Genomic DNA, 21,757 nt, shown 5'->3' with positions numbered 1-21,757 from the left:
TCTTGGCTACTGTAAACAGTGCTGCAGTGGACCCTGGGGTACATGTATCTTTTCAAAGTATTGTTTTCTCTGGATATGTGCTCAGGAGTTAGATTGCTAGGTCATATGGTAGTTCTATTTTTGAGTTTCTTAAGGAGATTTCAGTGTTCTCCATAGTGGCTATACCAACTTAATTCCCATCAACAGTGTAGAAGGGTTCCCTTTTCTCCACACCCTCTCCAACATTTATTGTTTATAGACTCTTTGATGATATCCACTCTGACCAGTGTAAGGTGATACCTCACTGTAGATTTGACTTGTATTTCTCTAACAATTAGCAACATTCAGCCTCTTTTCCTGTACTTTTCAGCCATATGTATGTCTTGTTTAGAGAGATGTCAATTTAGATCTGCCCATTTTGGGGATGGGTTTTTTTAATTTTAATTCAGCTGTATGAGCTGTTTGTATATATTAGAAATTAATTTCTTGTTGGTCATGTTTGTAAATATTTTCTCCCATTCTGTGGGTTGTCTTTTCATTTTGTTTTATGCTTTCCTTTGCTGTGTAAAAGCTTTGCAGTTTAATTGGGTGCCATTTGTTTATTTTTGTGTTTATTTTCACCACTCTAGGAGGTAGATCCAAAAAGATACTGTTGAGATGTATGTCAGAGTATTCTGCCTGTATTTTCTGCTAAGAATTTTATGCTATCTTGTCTTACATTAAGACCTTCAATCCATTTGGAGCTTATTTTTCTGTATGGTGTTAGAGAATGTTCAGATTCATTCTATTACATCTAGGTATCCAGTTTTCCCAGCACTACTTATTCACAGGCTGTATTTTCTCCATTCTGTATTCTTAGGTTAACTGACCATAGGTATGTGGATTTATTTCTGGGCTGTCTATTCTGTTCCATTGTATTTGATATTAATAAGTAATCTAGAGGTTATTTAAAGTATACAAGAAGATGTGCATAGGTTATATGTAAATGCTATACTATTGTATGTAAGGCTCTTGAGCATCTCAGATTATGATAGCCCCGGAAGCCCTGGAGCCAGTCCCCTGTGGATACCAAGAGATAACTGTATAAATCTGTACAAATTTATAAGATAGATATCCAAGGACACCTATAATATTTTATATATAAAAAATGCACATTTTGTTGATATAGTGTCAGTTATTACACCCATTCAGTACAATGTAATTACCCCCCAAAATCATACTTTCCAAGTTTAAAATGCCCATTCAAAGCAATCACACTTTACTGATGATTCGTTATGCAGTTTAGGAACAGGATTAGATTAGGGGCCAGGTAACTAAATCACATTTTATTTTGCTTCTATTAATAATAATCCATTTTGACCTTGCACAATTTATTTCATCTTCTGGGATACTGCTTATGCATCTTTAAAATAAGGGGGTTGCATTACATAATCTCTCAAATCCTTCATAGAAAGTTTGAAAATTTTATGACTTTCAACTTGACCACTTTAGACACTATTTCATAGCTACTGTGGATCTGGTTTACTTTTAAGTTCTGTCACTTATTATCTAACCTAGGGTATTGAATTGAAAGGGGTAAAACAAGTAATAGCCTATGTGTCAATGATTTTCTTTCAAAATGTTGCTAGTTTTTTTTTTTCCAATAAAAATACAAGTAGTTCCAGTGCTCAGAGAGTAAGAATGTTTTAGTTGCAAGTGTACTCGAAGTACTCCAAGACAGCTTTTTACTGATGGTGTCACATCGAAAGGCTAATTTTTATTATCAGTATTGTCTAAGTAATGTGAAACAGTTCAGGCAAACATAGCTAGATCTCCTTATCTATGACTGGGACTTAAGATGTTAAAACCCAAAGAGAAGTCAGTCTCTACTGTGATACAGAGCTTTGGCTGAGAGAATTTCAAGACATGTCCATTCCCCACTTCAAAAGGAATCATGTTTAGTGTTTTAAAATTTATACTTATACATTTTCCTAGGCTATGTACATATGAAATACATAAATTTGGTGTTTCACATACATGGTATTTTACTATATAATTTTCTCTGCAGCTAGATTTTTTTTTAATTTAATAATGTGTCTTGAAAATCTTTAAAAGTTAGTGAATACTGACCTATGCCAACCAAGTGCCCAGTAGTCTGGATTTTGGATGTTCCAGCAGTTCATTTAACCACTACCCTTTGCATTAATCATTACTTTTCCCCAGTGTTCTGTTACAGATGAACAATATGGACTGGACATTAAATGTTAGGAAATTATTTTTAATTTTCTTAGGTGCAATGATTATACCGTTGTAATGTTGGACAGTGCACTTATTAGGAAATACATGCTGGAGTATTTGGGCAGTCTTTAGAGGGATGAAGTGTTATGGTATCTATAACTTACTTTCAAATGATTCAGCAAAAATGTGCGTGTGTGTGTGTGTGTGAGAGAGAATGTAGATACAGAATCAAAGATAAAACAAATATGGAAAAAATGTTAACTCGGTTGAATCTAGGCAGTGGTATCAGTCTTTTTTAAAAAAGGAACTTAATAGAAAAATAGATATATAAAAGCATAGCCAAGTCAATGGACATGACCTGAACAAACTCTGGGAGATAATGAAGGACAGGGAAGCCTGGCGTGCTACAGTCCATGGGGTCGTGAGTGCTGGACACGACTGAGTGACTAAACAACAGTATATAGAAATATGGGCTCAAGATTTTTTAAAGTGGGGTAATATGATCACAGAATATACTGTTTTATAAACCTTGGCACTTTAATGTTAGAACTGCCAGAAGAAAGGAGAGGGTCATTATAATGTGCTGATGTCCAAATGTCAGCATCTTTCATAGCAGTTCAGGGATAAATACTGTCTGAAGTTTAAGAATTTAACTTTTAAAATAAAGTCCAGTCTCTTTAGGTTTTTTATATTCTTTTTTCCTAAAGTAAACCATGTACTTGTGTGTCAGCAGTTAATATTTTTCTATTAAATTTTAAAATGTTCATGCTTTTAAAATTAAAGTTCTTATAAAATTTTACCTATTTAAAGTTTTATCTCTATATACCCATGTTTATCAAATTATTTCACTGTAATACAAGGAGGGTTGTATTCTGGTTGATTTAAATTTTTTATTCTATATAATGTTACTACAGTTTAAATTTTAATTCTTTTGTATAAAAACCAAAGGTTAGCCTTAGCCCTTTATATCATTAATTTTATTAATAATTAGCCTTAGCCCTGCCAAGTAAATATTGCTTTCAATTTGTCAACAATCTTTTGTTAAAAAAACAACATGAATATCACTATTCATTTCTATAAAATTAATTAGTTACATTTAGATTTAAATTATTTTATTTTTATGTAATGTAGTGTATTTAACTAAGTGGCTCCAGAGAATTTATGGGGGGAAATGACCTTGAAAATGAAAGTTAAAGCAATAACAGAGCATACCAATGAAATAGAAAGGGTTTTTTCCTAATTATCAACTATGAGTTAATAGTAGTTATTACCTTGTTATTACACAGGTTTTATTCTAATCAGTTCAGAAATGCTGATAGAGCTCAACACAAAGCTAAAAAATATTTTTAATGATTATCATAGTAAAAAGGAATAGTGTTAAACTCAACAATCTGGGAAAAGAGTATCTGCAGCTCTAAGGGGGGAAAAAAGTTATTTAATCTTAGACTATTGACATACCTACTCCAGCCGAATATCTTTAAAGAGCAAAATAAACACTTCTTTTATCTAAGTAGCTCTAAATTCTGAAATCAAAGCACACACAGAATAGTATTCTATCTTGTGTGTTTTTTCCATGACATTTATCCTCTTATAAATGTTTGTTGACAAGATATAACGTATAGTGAATCACTGACATAATCTCCCAGGGGTGTATTTAATGGGAGTCACAATGGTGACTATGTATTATACTCTGACTCAGTCCTACAAGGAAAAACTGGTCATAGTTAAGCTCTGAAAAAAAACGACAGAATGTATTGGGAAAGAGTCCGCAGGTCTACAACTCACCAAACCCCCTTCCAAAGAAAATGGATGGAGAAGATTCCTTGTTTCATTTTATGGGACTCTACTTCCTGATCATCACTGATAAATCAGACATGGGGGCTTGATTATGAGATTGTTTAGCATACGAACTCTGTTCATTGGGGGAAAAAATCTAAATTAGAGGTTGATTCATTGGTTCATTAATTACTGAGATCATATTAAATGTCCCATGCTCTGCAAGGAGCTGGTTACTAAAACAATGCTTAACTCAATCAGAGAAGGCTCTACCCTCCTGAATCTTACAGTATAGTGAGAGAAACAGAAGACAAAGTATCCTACCAGTTCAGTTGCTCAGCTGTGTCCAACTCTTTGCAACCCCATGTACTGCTGCATGCCAGGCTTCCCTGTCCATCACCAACTCCTAGGGCTTGCTCAAACTCATGTTGAGTCAGTGTCGACATCCAACAATCTCATCCTCTGTCATCCCCTTCTCCTCCTGCCTTCAGTCTTTCCCATTATCAGGTTATTTTCTAGTGAGTCAGCTCTTTGCATCAGGTGGCCCAAATACTGGAGCTTCAGCTTCAGCATCAGTCCTTTTAATGAATATTCAGGATCGGTTTCCTTTAGCATAGACTGGTTTGATCTCCTTGCAATCCAAGGGACTCTCAAGAGTCTTCTCCAACCACAGTTCAAAAGCATCAATTCTTCAGGCCAGGAGGGAATGGCAAGACATACTTAAAGTGATGAAAGACAATAACCTACAGCCCAGATTACTGTACCCAGCAAGGATCTCATTCAAATACGAAGGAGAAATCAAAAGCTTTACAGACAAGCAAAAGCTGAGAGAATTCAGCACCACCAAACCAGCTCTCCAACAAATTCTAAAGGATATTCTCTAGACAGGAAACACGAAAAGGGTGTATAAACCCGAACCCAAAACAATAAAGTAAATGGTAACGGGATCATACTTATCAATAATTACCTTAAACGTAAATGGGTTGAACGCCCCAACCAAAAGACAAAGACTGGCCAAATGGATACAAAAACAAGACCCCTCTATATGCTGCTTACAAGGGACCCACCTCAAAACAAGGGACACATACAGACAGAAAGTGAAGGGCTGGAAAAAGATATACCACGCAAATAGAGACCAAAAGAAAGCAGGAGTGGCAATACTCATATCCGATAAAATAGACTTTAAAACAAAGGCTGTGAAAAGAGACAAAGAAGGCCACTACATAATGATCAAAGGATCAATCCAAGAAGAAGATATAACAATTATAAATATATATGCACCCAATATAGGAGCACTGCAATATGTAAGACAAATGCTAACAAGTATGAAAGGGGAAATCAACAATAACACAATAATAGTGGGAGACTTTAATACCCCACTCACACCTATGGACAGATCAACTAAACAGAAAATTAACAAAGAAACGCAAACTTTAAATGATACATTAGATCAGTTAGACCTAATTGATATCTATAGGACATTTGACCACAAAACAATGAATTTCACCTTTTTTTCAAGTGCTCATGGAACCTTCTCCAGGATAGATCACATCCTGGGCCATAAATCTAAACTTGATAAATTCAAAAAAATCGAAATCATTCCAAGCATCTTTTCTGACCATAATGCATTAAGATTAGACCTCAATTACAGGAGAAAAACTATTAAAAATTCCAACATATGGAGGTTGAACAACACACTTCTGAATAACCAACAAATCACAGAAGAAATCAAAAAAGAAATCAAAATATGCATAGAAACTAATGAAAATGAAAACACAACAACCCAAAACCTGTGGGACACTATAAAAGCAGTGCTAAGAGGAAAGTTCATAGCAATACAGGCATACCTCAAGAAACAAGAAAAAAGTCAAATAAATAACCTAACTCTACAACTAAAACAACTAGAAAAGGAAGAATTGGAGAACCCCAGAGTTAGTAGAAGGAAAGAAATCTTAAAAATTAGGACAGAAATAAATGCAAAAGAAACAAAAGAGACCATAGCAAAAATCAACAAAGCCAAAAGCTGGTTCTTTGAAAGGATAAATAAAATTGACAAACCATTAGCCAGACTCATCAAGAAGCAAAGAGAGAAAAATCAAATCAATAAAATTAGAAAGGAAAATGGAGAGATCACAACAGACAACAGAAATACAAAGGATCATAAGAGACTACTATCAGCAGTTGTATGCCAATAAAATGGACAACGTGGAAGAAATGGACAAATTCTTAGAAAAGTACAATTTTCCAAAACTGAACCAGGAAGAAATAGAAAATCTTAACAGACCCATCACAAGCACGGAAATTGAAAATGTAATCAGAAATCTTCCAGCAAACAAAAGCCCAGGTCCAGACGGCTTCACAGCTGAATTCTACCAAAAATTTCGAGAAGAGCTAACACCTATCCTCCTCAAACTCTTCCAGAAAATTGCAGAGGAAGGTCAACTTCCAAACTCATTCTATGAGGCCACCATCACCCTAATACCAAAACCTGACAAAGATGCCACAAAAAAAGAAAACTACAGGCCAATATCACTGATGAACATAGATGCAAAAATCCTCAACAAAATTCTAGGCAATCAGAATCCAACAACACATTAAAAAGATCATACACCATGACCAAGTGGGCTTTATCCCAGGGATGCAAGGATTCTTCAATATCCGCAAATCAATCAATGTAATTCACCACATTAACAAATTGAAAAATAAAAACCATATGATTATCTCAATAGATGCAGAGAAGGCCTTTGACAAAATTCAACATCCATTTATGATAAAAACTCTCCAGAAAGCAGGAATAGAAGGAACATACCTCAACATAATAAAAGCTATATATGACAAACCCACAGCAAACATTATCCTCAATGGTGAAAAATGGAAAGCATGTCCCCTAAAGTCAGGAACAAGACAAGGGTGTCCACTTTCACCGCTACTATTCAACACAGTTCTGGAAGTTTTGGCCACAGCAATCAGAGCAGAAAAAGAAATAAAAGGAATCCAAATTGGAAAAGAAGAAGTAAAACTCTCACTGTTTGCAGTATGACATGATCCTCTACATGGAAAACCCTAAAGACTCCACCAGAAAATTACTAGAGCTCATCAATAAATATAGTAAAGTTGCAGGATATAAAATCAACACAGCAGAAATCCCTTGCATTCCTATACACGAATAATGAGAAAGTAGAAAAAGAAATTAAGGAAACAATTCCATTCACCATTGCAATGAAAAGAATAAAATACTTAGGAATATATCTACCTAAAGAAACTAAAGACCTATATATAGAAAACTATAAAACACTGATGAAAGAAATCAAAGAGGACACTAATAGATGGAGAAATATACCATGTTCATGGATTGGAAGAATCAATATAGTGAAAATGAGTATAATACCCAAAGCAATTTACAAATTCAATGCAATCCCTATCAAGCTACCAGCCACATTTTTCACAGAACTAGAACAAATAATTTCAAGATTTGTATGGAAATACACAAAAACCTCGAATAGCCAAAGCAATCTTGAGAAAGAAGAATGGAACTGGAGGAATCAACTTGCCTGACTTCAGGCTCTACTACAAAGCCACAGTCATCAAGACAGTATGGTACTGGCACAAAGACAGACATATAGATCAATGGAACAAAATAGAAAGCCCAGAGATAAATCCACACACCATATGGACACCTTATCTTTGACAAAGGAGGCAAGAATATACAATGGAGTAAAGACAATCTCTTTAACAAGTGGTGCTGGGAAAACTGGTCAACCACTTGTAAAAGAATGAAACTAGATCACTTTCTAACACCGCACACAAAAATAAACTCAAAATGGATTAAAGATCTAAATGTAAGATCAGAAACTATAAAACTCCTAGAGGAGAACATAGGCAAAACACTCTCCAGACATAAATCACAGCAGGATCCTCTATGATCCACCTCCCAGAATTCTGGAAATACAAGCAAAAATTAAACAAATGGGATCTAATTAAAATTAAAAGCTTCTGCACAACAAAGGAAAATATAAGCAAGGTGAAAAGACAGCCTTCTGAATGGGAGAAAATAATAGCAAATGAAGCAACTGACAAACGAACTAATCTCAAAAATATATAAGCAACTTATGCAGCTGCAATTCCAGAAAAATAAACGACCCAATCAAAAAATGGGCCAAAGAACTAAATAGACATTTCTCCAAAGAAGACGTACGGATGGCTAACAAACACATGAAAAGATGCTCAACATTACTCATTATTAGAGAAATGCAAATCAAAACCACAATGAGGTACCACTTCACACCAGTCAGAATGTCTGCGATCGAAAAATCTGCAAGCAATAAATGCTGGAGAGGGTGTGGAGAAAAGGGAACCCTCCTACACGGTTGGTGGGAATGCAAACTAGTACAGCCACTACAGAGAACAGTGTGGAGATTCCTTAAAAAATTGCAAATAGAACTACCTTATGACCCAGCAATCCCACTTCTGGGCATATACACCGAGGAAACCAGAACTGAAAGAGACACATGTACCCCAATGTTCATCACAGCACTGTTTATAATAGCCAGGACATGGAAACAACCTAGATGTCCATCAGCAGATGACTGGATAAGAAAGCTGTGGTACATATACACAATGGAGTATTACTCAGCCATAAAAAAGAATTCATTTGAATCAGTTCTGATGAGATGGATGAAACTGGAGCTGATTATACAGAGTGAAGTAAGCCAGAAAGAAAAACACCAATACAGTATACTAACACATATATATGGAATTTAGGAAGATGGCAATGACGACCCTGTATGCAAGACAGGAAAAAAGACACAGATGTGTATAACGGACTTTTGGACTCAGAGGGAGAGGGAGAGGGTGGGATGATTTGGGAGAATGACATTCTAACATGTATACTATCATGTAAGAATTAAATCGCCAGTCTATGCCTGACGCAGGATACAGCATGCTTGGGGCTGGTGCATGGGGATGACCCAGAGAGATGTTATGGGGAGGGAGGTGGGAGGGGGGTTCATATTTGGGAATGCATGTAAGAATTAAAGATTTTAAAATTTTAAAAATAAAAAACTAAAAATAAATAAATTTTTTAAAAAAAGCATCAATTCTTCAGCACTCAGCTTTCATTATGGTCCAACTATCATGTCCATACATGAATACTGGAAAAACCACAGCTTTGACTAGACAGACCTCTGTCAACAACATAATGCCTCTGCTTTTTAACACGCTGTCTAGGTTTGTCATAGCTTTTCTTCTAAGGCGCAAGCATCTTTTAATTTCATGGCTGCCGTCACTATCTGCAGTGATTTTGGAGCCCTTTTGGAGCCCAAGAAAATAAAGTCACTGTTTCCATTGTTTCCCTATCTATTTGACATGAAGTGGGCCCAGAGATATGACTTTTCTGAATGTTGAGTTTTAAGTCAGCTTTTTCACTCTCCTCTTTCACTTTCATCACCAGGATTTTTAGTTCCTCTTCTCTTTCTGCCATAAGGGTGATGTCATCAAAATATCTGAGGTTATTGATATTTCTCCCAGCAATCTTGATTCCAGCTTGCACTTCATCCAGCCTGGCATATCACATGATGGATTCTGCAAATAAGTTAAATAAGCAAGGTGACAATATACAGCCTTGACATACTCCTCTCCCAATTTGGAACCATTCTGTTGTTCCATGCCTGGTTTTAACTGTTGCTTCTTGATCTGTATACAGTTTCATTGAGTTAGACAAGGCTGTGATCCATGTGATCAGTTTGGTTAGGAGGCAGGTCAAGTGATCTGATAGTCCCATCTCTTGAAGAATTTCCCACATGTTGTGATCCACATAGTCACAGGATTTAGCATAGTAAGTGAAGCAGAAGTAGATGTTCTTATGGAATTCTCTTACTTTATCTATGATCCAACAGATGTTGGCAATTTGATTTCTGGTTCCTCTGCCTTTTCTAAATCCAGCTTGAACAGCTGGGAATTCTCAGTTCACATACTGCTTGGAGAATTCTGAGCATTACTTTGCAAGAGTATGAAATAAGTGCAATTGTTTAGAAATTTGAACGTTCCTTGGCTTTGTCTTTCTTTAGGATTGGAATGAACACTGATATCTTCCAGTCCTGTGGCCCCTGATGAGATTTCCAAATTTACTAGCATATTAAGTGCAGCACTTTCACAGCATCATCTTTTAGGATTTGGAAGAGCTCAGCTGAAATTCCTTCACCTCCACTAGCTTTGTTCATGGTGATGCTTCCTAAGGCCCAATTCACTTCGCATTCCAGGATGTCTGGCTCTAGGTGAGTGATCACACCATCGTGGCTAGCTGGGTCATGAAGATCTTTCTTGTATAGTTCTTCTGTGTATACTTGCCACCTCTTCTTAATATCTTCTGTTTCTGTTATGTCCATACCATTTCTGTCCATTATTGTGCCCATCTTTGCATGAAATGTTCCCTTAGTATCTCTAATTTTCTTGAAGAGACCTCTAGTCTTTCCCAGTCTATTGTTTTCCTCTATTTCTTTGCATTGATCACATAGGAAGGCTTTCTTATCTCTCTGCTATTCTTTGGAATTCTACATTCAGATGGATATATCTTTCCTTTCCTCTTTTGCCTTTCAATTCAGTTCAGTTGAGTAGCTCAGTCGTGTCCGACTCATTGCGACCCCATGAATCGCAGCACGCCAGGCTTCCCTGTCCATCACCAACTCCCGGAGTTCACTCAGACTCACATCCATCGAGTCAGTGATGCCATCCAGCCATCTCATCCTTGGTCATCCCCTTCTCCTCCTACCCCCAATCCCTCCCAGCATCAGAGTCTTTTCCAATGAGTCAACTCTTTACATGAGGTGGCCAAAGTACTGGAGTTTCAGCTTTAGCATCATTCCTTCCAAAGAAATCCCAGGGTTGATCTCCTTCAGAATGGACTGGTTGGATCTCCTCACAGTCCAAGGGACTCTCAAGAGTCTTCTCCAACACCACAGTTCAAAAGCATCAATTCTTCTGTGCTCAGCCTTCTTCACAGTCCAACTCTCACATCCATACATGACCACAGGAAAAACCATAGCCTTGACTAGACGTACCTTAGTCGGCAAAGTAATGTCTCTGCTTTTGAATATACTATCTAGGTTGGTTATAACTTTTCTTCCAAAGAGTAAGCATCTTTTAATTTCACGGCTATAGTCACCATCTGCAGTGATTTTGGAGCCCCCAAAAATAAAGTCTGACACTGTTTCCACTGTTTCCTCATTTATTTCCCATGAAGTGATGGGACTGGATGCCATGATCTTCATTTTCTGAATGTTGAGCTTTAAGCCAACTTTTTCAATCTCCTCTTCCACTGTCATCAAGAGGCTTTTTAGTTCCTCTTCACTTTCTGCCATGAGGGTGGTGTCATCTGCATATCTGAGGTTATTGATATTTCTCTCAGAAATCTTGGTTCCAGCTTGTGTTTCTTCCAGTCCAGTGTTTCTCATGATGTAGTCTGCATAGAGGTTAAATAAGCAGGATGAGAATATACAGGCTTGACGTACTCCTTTTCCTATTTGGAACCAGTCTGTTGTTCCATGTCCAGTTCTAACTGTTGCTTCCTGACCTGCATACAGGTTTCTCAAGAGACAGGTCAGGTGGTCTGGTATTCCCATCTCTTTCAGAATCTTCCACAGTTTATTGTGATCCACACAGTCAAAGGCTTTGGCATAGTCAATAAAGCAGAAATAGATGCTTTTCCTGGAACTCTCTTGCTTTTTCCAGGATCCAGCAGATGTTGGCAATTTGATCTCTGGTTCCTCTGATCTTTTCTAAAACCAGCTTGAACGTCTGGAAGTTCACAGTTCACATATTGCTGAAGCCTGGCTTGGAGAATTTTGAGCATTACTTTACTAGCATGTGAGATGAGTGCAACTGTACGGTAGTTTGAGCATTCTTTTGCATTGCCTTTCTTTGGGATTGGAATGAAAACTGACCTTTTCCAGTTCTGTGGCCACTGCTGAGTTCTCCAAATTTGCTGGCATATTGAGTGCAGCACTTTCACAGCATCATCTTTCAAGATTTGAAACAGCTCTGTTCATAGTGATGCCTTCTAAGGCCCACTAGACCTCACATTCCAAGATGTCTGGCTCTAGATGAGTGATCATACCATCATGATTATCTGGGTGCTGAAGATCTTTTTTGTACAGTTCTTCTGTGTATTCTTGCCATCTCTTCTTAATATCTTTTGCTTCTGTTAGGTCCAGACCATTTCTGTCCTTTATCGAGCCCATCTTTGCATGAAATGTTCCCTTGGTATCTCTAATTTTCTTAAAGAGATCTCTAGTCTTTCCCATTCTGTTCTTTTCCTCTATTTCCTTGCATTGATCACTGAAGAAGGCTTTCTTATCTCTTCTTGCTATTCTCTGGAACTCTGCATTCAGATGCTTATATCTTTCCTTTTCTCCTTTGCTTTTCACCTCTCTTCTTTTCACAGCTATTTGTAAGGCCTCCCCAGACAGCCATTTTGGTGTTTTGCTTTCTTTTCCATGGGGATGGTCTTGATCCCTATCTCCTGTACAATGTCACGAACCTCATTCCATAGTTCATCAGGCACTCTATCTATCAGATCTAGGCCCTATCATAAGGGATTTCATTTAGGTCATAACTGACTGGTCTAGCAGTTTCCCCTACTTTTTTCAATTTGAGTCTGAATTTGGCAATAAGGAGCTCATGATCTGAGCCACAGTCAGCTCCTGGTCTTGTTTTTGTTGACTGTATAGAGCTTCTCCATCTTTGGCTGCAAAGAATATAATCAATCTGATTTCGGTGTTGACCATCTGGTGATGTCCCTGTGTAGAGTCTTCTCTTGTGTTGTTGGAACAGGGTGTTTGCTATGACCAGTGCATTTTCTTGGCAAAACTCTATTAGTCTTTGCCTTGCTTCATTCTACATTCCAAGGCCAAATTTGCCTGTTACTCCAGGTGTTTCTTGACTTCCTACTTTTGCATTCCAGTCCCCTATAATGAAAAGGACATCTTTTGGCGGTGTTAGTTCTAAAAGGTCTTGTAGGTCTTCATAAAACCGTTCAACTTCAGCTTCTTCAGCATTACTGGTTGGGGCATGCTAAATCACTTCAGTCGTGTCTGACTCTGTGCAACCCCATAGACGGCAGCCCACCAGGCTCCCCCATCCCTGGGATTCTCCAGGGAACAACACTAGAGTGGGGTGCCATTTCCTTCTCCAATGCATGAAAGTGAAAAGTGAAAGTGAAGTCCCTCAGTCATGTCGGACCCTCAGCGACCCCATGGACTGCAGCCTTCCAGTCTCCTCCATCCATGGGATTTTCTAGGCAAGAGTACTGGAGTGGGGTGCCATTGCATAGACTTGGATAACTGTGATATTGAATGGTTTGCCTCGGAGACGAACATTGATCATTCTGTTGTTTTTGAGATTGCATCTAAGTACTGCATTTTGGACTCTTTTGTTGACCATGATGGCTACTCCATTTCTTCTGAGGGATTCCTGCCCGCAGTAGTAGATATAATGGTCATCTGAGTTAATAATATCACCCATTCCAGTCCATTTTAGTTCACTGATTCCTAGAATGTTGACGTTCACTCTTGCCATCTCTTATTTGATCACTTCCAATTTGCCTTGATTCATGGACCTGACATTCCAGGTTCTTATGCAATATTGCTCTTTACAGCATTGGACCTTGCTTCTATCACCAGTCACATCCACAGCTGGGTATTGTTTTTGTTTTGGCTTCATCCCTTCATCTGGAGTTAGTTCTCCACTGAGCTCCAGTAGCATATTGGGCACCTAATGACCTGGGGAGTTCCTCTTTCGGTATCAAATCATTTTGCCTTTTCCTACTATTCATGGGGTTCTCAAGGCAAGAATACTGAAGTGGCTTGCCATTCCCTTCTCCAGTGGACCACATTCTGTCAGGCCTCTCCACCATGACCTGCCCGTCTTGGGTTGCCCCGCAGGCATGGCTTGGTTTCATTGAGTTAGACAAGGCTGTGGTCCTAGTGTGATTAGATTGACTAGTTTTCTGTGAGTATGGTTTCAGTGTGTCTGCCCTCTGATGCCCTCTTGCAACACCTACCATCTTACTTGGGTTTCTCTTACCTTGGGCATGGGGTATTTCTTCACGGCTGCTCCAGCAAAGCACAGCTGCTGCTCCTTACCTTGGACGAGAGGTATCTCCTTACCGCTGCCATTCCTGACCTTCAACATGGGATAGCTTCTCTAGGCCCTCCTGGCCTGGGAAGCCACCGCTCCTCAGGTTGCTCCTTCCAGCCGCTGCCCCTGGCCTCAGGCGCAGGGTGGCTCCTCCCAGCTGCAGTCCCTGGCCTCCAGCACGGGTTGGCTCCTCAGGGCCACCGTGCCTGGCCTCGGACATGGGGCAGCTCCTCTTGGCTGCCGCCCCTGACCTTGGACGCGGGGTGTCTCCTCCTGGCTGCCACTGACCTCGGATGCAGGGTAGCTCCTCTCGGTTGCCGCCCCTGACCTCGGACGCGGGGTAGCTCCTCCCGGCCGCCGCCCCTGACCGACTCGGTGCACTCAGCGCGGGCAGCTGCGACCCGGCGCACTAAGCATGGCCGAGAGGAGTTACCCCACGTCTGAGGTCTGGGGCAGCGGCCAAGAGTGCCAGGCTGTGACGGTGCAGGAACAGCCGAGAGGAGCTACCCTTTGCCTTTAGCTTCTCTTTTCTCCACTATTTGTAAGGCCTGCTCAGAAAACCATTTTGCCTTTTTACATTTCTTTTTCTTGGGGATGGTTTCGATTACTGCCTCTTGTACAATGTTATGAACCTCTGCCCATAGTTCTTCAGGCACTCTGTGTATCAGATCTAATCCCTTGAATCTATGTGTCACTTTTGCTGTATAATCATAAGAGATTTAAGTCATAACTGAATAGTCAAGTGGTTTTCCCTAGTTTCTTCAATTTAAGTCTGAATTTGGCAATAAGCAGTTCACGATCTGAGCCACATTAGCTCCCGATCTTGTTTTTGCTGATTGTATAGAGCTTCTCCATCTTTGGCTGCACAGAATATAATCAATCTGATTTTGATACTGACCATCTGGTGATGTTCATGCGTACAGTCCTTCGTGTTTTTGAAAGAGGGTGTTTGCTATGACCAGTGCCTCTCTTGGGAAAAACTGTTAGCCTTTGCCCTGCTTCATTTTGTACTCCAAGGTCAAACTTGTCTGTTATCTCTTGACTTCCTGCTTTTGCATTCCAGTCCCCTATGATGAAAAGGACATCTTTTTTTGGTGTTAGTTCTAGAAGGTCTTGTAGATCTTCATAGAACTGTTCAACTTCAGTTTCTTTAACATTAGTGTTTGGGTCACAAACTTGGATTACTGTGGTATTGAGTGGTTTGCCTTGGGGAAAAAAAAAGAGATCATGCTATTCTCAGGTACTGCAATTCAGACTCTTTTGCTGACCATGATGGCTACACCATTTCTTTTAAGGGATTCTTGGCCACAGTAGTGGATATAGTGGTCACCCAAATTAAATTCACCCATTCCTGTCCATTTTAGTTTACTGATTCCTGAAATATCAATGTTCACTCTTGAAATCTCCTGTTTAACCACTTCCAATTTACCTGATTCATAGACATTCCAGGTTTCTATGCAATATTGTTCCTTACAGCATTGGACTTTACTTCCAACACCAGTCACATCCACAACTGGGCACTGTTTTTGCTTTGGCTCCATCTCTTCTTTCTTCCGGGAGTTATTTCTCCACTCTTCTCCAATAGCATACTGGGCACCCACCGAGCTGGGGAGTTCACCTTTCAGTGTCATATCTTTTTGCCTTTCCATACTGTTCATAGGCTTCCCTGGTGGCTCAGACGGTAAAGCGTCTGCCTGCAATGCAGGAGACCCAGGTTCGATCCCCAGTTTGGGAAGATCCCCTGGAGAAGGAAATGGCAACCCACTCCAGTACTCCTGCTTAGAAAATTCCATGGATGGAGGAGCCTGGTGGACTACAGTCCATGGGGTTGCAAAGAGCTGGACACCACTGAGTGACTTCACTTTCACTTTCACTGTTCATGGGGTTCTCCAGGCAAGAATACTGAAGCAGTTTGCCATTCCCTTCTCCAGTAGACCACATTTTGTTGGAACTCTCCACCATGACCCATCCGTCTTAGGTAGCCCTACACGGCATGGCTCATAGTTTCATTGAGTTAGATAAGGCTGTGATCCATGTAATCAGTTTGGTTAGTTTTCTGTGATTATGGTTTCCAGTCTGTCTTCCCTCTGATGGATTAAGATAAGAGGCTTGTGGAAGCTTCCTGATGGGAGGGACTGACCATGGGGGAATTTGGGTCTAGCTCTGATGGGCCAGGCCATGCTCAGTAAATCTTAATCCAATTATTCTGTTGATGGGTAAGGCTGTGTTCCCTCCCTGCAGTTTGGCTGAGGCCAAACTATGGTAGGGGTAATGCTGGTAATGGTGACTTCCTTCAAAAGGACTTACGCTAGCACACCCCGTGGCTCCCAGGAGTGTTGTTCCAGTGCTCCCGACCCCACGGCAGGCCACTGCTAACCCACGCCTCTGCCAGAAACTCCTGGACACTCTGGCAAGTATGTGTAAGTATTTCAAAATGTTTCCCTGTCACAGAAGATTATAAGGAAGACATAGTCATAGTGAAAAGGAGGACTGGTTGAATGTGGCTTCCTAATGAAAGTGATATTTGATCTGCTATCTGAAGGAGAAGCAGTTATCCAGATGAAATCACAGGGGTATAGATTTCAGAGCCAACAGTGCGGCTGAATGAAATAAGCTGGGGGACAAAGTACTAGAGAAAAGAAAAGAGACCAGGATTGATATACATGAAACCACAACATTTAATGACCAGGAAGATTTGGGATTTGAAAGTGAGTTCACAAGGAACCAGCCCATGATATAGATGGAAACCCAGAAAAATAAATCATAGCCTTTATCTTGGGGAGAATGGACAGTGGTTAGAAGAGTTATAGGCCAAAATATAGGGATACTGAAGTGAACAGTCTCCCAGACTGGAGAACCATGCAGAAGCTGCAAAGTGGGCAGTATTCGAGAGGTGCTTTTGTTGGAAATGAAAGAAACAGAGATAGAGCTACGCAAAGATCAGGGCAGCAGAAGTTTGCTGTTGAGGGGTGAATGGCATTATATATTTACAGGGAATATTTCAAACAATGTCTAGTGCTTGAGCAGCATTATAGTCTTAAGAGACCTGGATACATGCAGTTTAAATTATTTCTTGTCTTACTTTCCTATGTAAGACTTTTCTTAGAATAAATACCTTTCAGTTGAGGCACTTAAGCATATATGCTTGTTGCTAGAAATATATGTTTCTATATATTAGCATATATATTTCTAGCAACATCAAACGGCCCAGCTAACACATCTAGGAAGTATAGGTTCCATCGAATCAAGTGCTTGCTCATCATGGTTCAGAACTGTAGGAAATTGTTCTTGATCTTTCCTGACTGAAAGGATGGGTCAGATAATTCAGAGGTGAAGAGGGGCGGCACACAGAGAGGAGCTTGGCTTGTGGCTCCCATGATAGGACAAAACAAGTTTGGTCCCTAACACTCTGTTCATTAAAATACTCTATTTACATATGTCAGTAATCTCACAGAGATACCATGAAACAAAACCAGTGCTGCAGGAGTGCCAGAAAAAGCTACTTTCTTCATGTCTTCAGCGTTCTAAATTCAATCTAAACCAACAATATGGAGTGGTAAATGACCTGAAATAGTCATACATTTTTAATGTAAGGCCAACCCTATCATCAAAATATCACTGTCTTTTCCAATGAGTCAACTCTTCACATGAGGTGGCCAAAGTATTAGAGTTTCAGCTTTAGCATCAGTCCTTCCAATGAACACCCAGGACTAATCTCCTTTAGGATGGACTGGTTGGATCTCCTTGCAGTCCAAGGGACTCTCAAGAGTCTTCTCCAACACCACAGTTCAAAAGCATCACTTCTTCAGTGCTCAGCTTTCTTCACAGTCCAACTCTCACATCCATACGTGACCACTGGAAAAACCATAGCCTTGACTAGACGGACCTTTGTTGGCCAAGTAATGTCTCTGGTTTTTAATATGCTATCTAGGTTGGTCACAACTTTCCTTATTACTCTCTCCATAAAATTGTATGAGCTTGTAAGAGATGACAAGGGATTTGTAAGTCTATATTGTGGAATTTACTAATAGATTTTGGTGCTTACCTAAGATACATATGGGCCATTATCTCCTCTTTCTCATGCACCACTGGTGTTTCCCTTTCTTCTAGATCATATCCATCAATCTACAAATGTACTGTAATATTTCCTATTAAAAAGAACCCTACCAAGACCCTTTTCCAAGTACTTCCCTGTTTTTCTTCTCATCCTGACAATAAAACTCCTATGAGCACAGGACCTTGCTAGGTATTTTCTTCCCATCTGTCCTGAATCTACTCCCATACGGTTTTAGTCTTCACCACTGCACTGACATCATTCTTGTCAAGATCACTAGTGACTTTCATAAAGCCAAACACAGTGGTCATTCTCTGTTCTAGTCTTACTGTCTGTTTTATTCTTACTTTCAATCACCAGCATTGACATAATGCATTACCCCTTCCATAAAGCAGTTTTCCTTGGCTAATGAAAGAATTATCTTTCTTGGAATTCACCAGTCACCTTTCTCTGTTTTCTTTGCTGATTCTTCCCTACCTCTCAGCATTCTAGCCACAGAGTATTCCAAGCTCAGCTTTCAGAATTCTCCTCTATCTACATCCACTTCTCAGTTGAGTTCATCTAGTGTCTTGGATTTAAATGTTATCTATATTTCAGTTCAGTCACTCAGTTGTGTTGGACTCTTTGTGACCCCATGGACTGCAGCACGCCAGACTTCCCTGTCCTTCACTATCTCCCAGAGCTTGCTCAAACTCGTGTTCATTGAGTCGGTAATGACATCCAAACATCTTATCCTCTGTCGCTCCCTTCTCCTCTTGCCTTCAGTCTTTTCCAGCACCTATATTTGGATGACTTTAAATCGATGTTCCCAGCCTGGACCTCTTCCCTGAATTCCAGGCTCATACATCCAGTTCTCTATTTGACATCTCCACCAGGATGTCCATTGAGCATCTCAAACTTAAGTCCACCATCAAACTCTTGCACCAGTCACTTCCACCCCTACATTCTTGGTCCTGTGGAAGTCATCCCAATGTCTGTTAAGTACCAATTGTATTTTTCCAAGTTTACCAACCAGAAACCTTACAGCTATCCTTCTCTCAACACTGCATGCAATCTGACAGTAAATTCTTTAGGCTTCTTCAAAATGTGCCTAAAATTTCTCCTCTCCTCTGTTGTCAACACCATCATCCAAGCCACAATCACTTCTTCTATAGATGATTGTTAACAGCCCTTTATTCTTCCTTCTGCTTCCGCCCTGTCCTGAGTGTCTTTTCCACACAGCATAGTCATGCTCTAAAACCCTTTGTCAGATCATGATACTCCTCTTTCCACAGTGCTTAGACCGTCTGTCCTTCAAGGTGCTACTTGACCAACCCAGAGCCTACTCACAGGTCATCTCATTGTGCACCATCACCATTCTGTCCTCATCTCCTGCCACTTTCCCCCTAACCATGCTACGCTGACTCCCTGCTCTTCCAAGCACTCACCCCAGGGCCTCTGTGCTTACTGTTGTCTTTGCGATTCTGTTTCCCTGCTTGTCTACAGGGCCCACGCCCCTCACTCCCTTCAGCTCTCTGCTCAAAGATCACCTATGAGACCTTTCGGGAGCTTCCCCTGTACAAAGCAGTGCCCTCCCCAATCTCCATGCCAATTTTTTTCCATGGCACTAACTCTTGTTAGTCTTATATATAGTTATATGTTTCTCTTTTCTGTGTGTGAGTTAAGTATGATGTGGGACAAAGTGAGGACTGTGGCACAAGAGACAGCATTTCAGAGATCTCTGAAAAACTGCTCTGAACACGTAAGGGGAGAGGTCAGTATCATGTATCATTTTAGTGAAGAGGGGTATGTGCAGAGGCTCGCTCTTCGTCACAGGAAGCAGATGTCACTGTTCATGATTTTCAAGCTTTTCTAGTTACGAGCAGATGCAAGAATTTGGCTCATAAGATCTTCTCCTAAAAATATCATCTGAAGACCTCTTCTGCCAGTTTTTCTCAGAGCACAGAGTGCCCATTAGTTATGTGTTTATCTGATTTCTTCCACTAGAATATAAGCTCCATGAAGATATGGCCTTTGTAAATTCATACATCCCTAGAGCCTAGAACTATACTTGGGCATGTAGTGTGCACTCAATGTATGTTTATTGGATGAATGAGTTTATTAATTTGTGGCTAAATATACAATGCAAACTATCCCTCTTCTTCCTGCAACTATGCTGTGGTTTGCTAGCGAGTCAGGATATGCTACCCTCATCCTGCCCAGGTATTTCTCTGCGATGCCTTCTTCTAGTCCTCAGTTCAGAGATTTTACAGTAGGTTGTTGTGGGCACCTTCTTATTTTGTAAAGTGGGCTTCGTTTAGCTCCCAATCAATGCTGGCTGGTATTTCTATCCCACTAAAGAGCACTGGAATGGGTTTGGTTAAAGTGGGGGAAGAGAATGTGCATGTGTGCATGTGTGTGTGTTTAATATTTTTATCAGCAGGCCCATTTACATTTAACCCCAACTAACCTCAGAGAAGGCAATGGCACCCCACTCCAGTACTTTTGCCTGGAAAATCCCATGGACAGAGGGGCCTGGTGGGCTGCAGTCCATGGGGTAGCTAGGAGTTGGACCGAATGACTTCACTTTCACTTTTCACTTTCATGCATGGGAAAAGGAAATGGCAACCCACTCCAGTGTTCTTGCCTGGAGAATCCCAGGGACGGGGGAGCCTGGTGGGCTGCCGTCTATGGGGTTGCACAGAGTCGGACGCAACTGAAGCGACTTAGCTTAGCAACCTCCTTTGATGTCTGAGACAATTCTTCTATTTAGTAAAACTAATTTATGTCAGGTGTGCTTTTCTAGTTTTTGTTTGTTAAGCAAGAAGCTGTAAAACAATGGACATTTCAGATACTGTACATCTCTCAAATCAGCAGAAAGGGTTATCACCAAACCATCAAAGACAGAAAGCAAGAAGTAGTATAAGTTGAAATAGTATTTTGAGAAATAATACAGTGCATCTTGTTAGACCTGTATTTTTTAGTAAGAATATAGGACATTCGTATCCCATGTTGATTTCAGCATCGCAGAACGAAACTGATAGAAGTTCAACCTGTTTACAAGTTACAATGAAAGGTAATTGTGGCTTCTCTTTTAATTCTCAGCTGACAAGAGGTAATCTTAACCACTGACATCAATGGAGAAAAACAACAGTGTCTTCGCTTGGCAGGAAGCATTTATGGCTGTATATAATGTAGATAAGTTTGTTTGAGAATGTAGACAGCTTTCTAGACAATCACTGGAGATAGGACCTTAATTTAACCCCAAGCCTGAAGCATTTCCTCTGGGATGTGAATGACTGATAACATGGCGGAGGGCAGAGAAAGTATAGATTTATTGAAAAATAGATGTCGCAAGCAGGAGGTGTTAAATTTCTTCCCCTAAATCATTGTTTAAAAGGACAAGCTTAGATTCCTGCTTCAAGATAAAAAGCCTAAGTGTAGGAAGAGAGAAATTTTTTAAATCACAGGTAGTTGGCACTTTCGACGTTTCATTTCAAAAGATAAGCAATATACTTACCTCTAGCTCATCTTGCAGTAAGATAGCATGACTATACTGGCTTTTAATATCCTTTACACAGGATACCTCAGTGATTTCTAATTTAAAGACAATGAGTCCTT

Source organism: Capra hircus, chromosome 7, assembly GCF_001704415.2.
Source record: "Capra hircus breed San Clemente chromosome 7, ASM170441v1, whole genome shotgun sequence".
NCBI lineage: Eukaryota > Metazoa > Chordata > Mammalia > Artiodactyla > Bovidae > Capra > Capra hircus.
The sequence above is the reverse complement of the archived record's forward strand: the minus strand, read 5'-3'. Positions refer to the sequence as shown.